This window comes from Phascolarctos cinereus, unplaced genomic scaffold (assembly GCF_003287225.1).
Source record: "Phascolarctos cinereus isolate Bilbo 61053 unplaced genomic scaffold, phaCin_HiC Scaffold_726;HRSCAF=1367, whole genome shotgun sequence".
Taxonomy (NCBI): domain Eukaryota; kingdom Metazoa; phylum Chordata; class Mammalia; order Diprotodontia; family Phascolarctidae; genus Phascolarctos; species Phascolarctos cinereus.
The window spans coordinates 191,469,339-191,471,041 of NW_027556098.1; the positions used below are offsets into that span (position 1 = coordinate 191,469,339).

Consider the following 1,703-nt stretch of genomic DNA (forward strand, 5'->3'; position numbering starts at 1 on the left):
GTGACCACAAGCAGTCTTTTCTGCCTTGGAACTGTAATGCCACCAAAAACTCCACCATGCCAGCACTCCTCCTTGCCCCAGGAGCACCACAATGGGCAAAGCAAGAGATTCCTGCAGTCACCCTCTGATCAGTCACTCGATTGCCACTCTGTCTGTGTCCTGAGAGCTCTGGGAAGCAGCCACTTCCCTGGGGCTACACTGGGGCAGGAGCTGGGTCCAAGCTTCTCTCTCACAGTGGTCACAGACCTTTCCTACTGACCTGCTAAGCTGTCTTTGGCCTTTGTGGGTTAAGAAACCTGGAAACAGTCAAGCTGCCCATGATTCAGTCCCCTGAAGCCTGCTACAGGTCTGTTGAGGCCTGGTCTTTGCCTGTGCGCCCAAGCAGAGCTTTGCTCCTCTCTCAGCCCAGCATGATAGACCTTTCCAATCAACCCTCTAGGTTGTCTTAGGCTGGGAATTTGTTTCAATCTGTCTTTTTGTGGGTTATGCTGTTCTAGAATTTGTTCAGAGACATTTTTTACAGGTATATGGAGGGGTTTGGGGGAGAACTCAAGCAAGTTATGGCAAAGAAAGTGGTCAATCCTTTGTGACGTGGCCCAAGAATTTTGGCATTGGTCAGGACATCCAGCCCCAAAGTTACCTTATTTGATTTGTCAAATGGCCTCAGTACATCAGCCTGCAGCATCAAAGGTCTATCCTTCATAAGTGTTTGAAAGTGCCACCAGCAATTAACCAGTTCACGCAGGCTTTGGATTATGAGAGAGCAACTAAACTGCTTTAACTGGCTCACAAGTACAAACCTCAGACAAAGCAAGATAAGAAGCAAATGCTGCTGGCTCAGGCTGAACAAAAACTTCAGGCAAAGGAGATGAACCCATTAAGAGAGCACCTGTCCTCAGAGCAGATGTTAACACTGTTACCACCCTGGTAGAAAACAAGAAAGTACAGTGGGTAGTGATTGCACATGATGTGGATCCCATTGAGCTAGTGGTCTTCCTATCTGCCTTGGGGGGAAAATGGGGGTTTCTTACTGTATTTTCAAAGGTAAAGCCATACTGGGTTACTTAGTTCACAGAAAGACTTGCACAAACATTGCCTTCACAAAGGTTAATCCTGAAGACAAGGGAGACCTAGCAAAACTGGTAGAAGCCATCAAAACCAATTACAACAACAGATGAGATGAAATCTCTCATCACTTGGGTGGTAATGTTCTGCAAACAAAAATCAGTGACTCATATTGCCAAGCTGGAAAAGGTAAAAGCTAAAGATTGGGTTAAATATATATTTGAATTTTCCCTACATAAAAATAAAAAAAAAAATTGAACAAAAAGTGCAGGGGGCTTGAAATTCTTCTGAAAGTCAAAAGAGTTGGAGTTACAACCAAGAATAACCTAACTAGGATATAGTTCTTTGAGGGAAAAATGAATATTTGATGAAATAATGTGTTTTAAGGAATTTCTAATGAAAAGATCAGAACTGAAAAGAAAACTTGACTTTCAAACACAGGATTCAAGAGAAGTATAAAAAGGTAAACATGAGAGAGAAACCATAAAAGCCTCAATAAGGATAAACTGTTTACCTCTCTCTATGGAAAGATGATATATGTAACTTCTAAGAACTTTGTCATTATCAGGATAGTTAGAGGGATTCTACACAGAAACATGGAGCAGGATCAAGGTGATTATGTTGAGTTAACATTAAAA

General features: G+C 42.3%; 1 pseudogene; it reads left to right on the top strand.

Annotated features, from left to right (window-relative positions):
• The first annotated feature begins 527 nt into the window (after positions 1-527).
• Positions 528-1,323, top strand: LOC144454083 (large ribosomal subunit protein eL8 pseudogene; annotated as a pseudogene).
• The last annotated feature ends 380 nt before the right edge of the window (positions 1,324-1,703 follow it).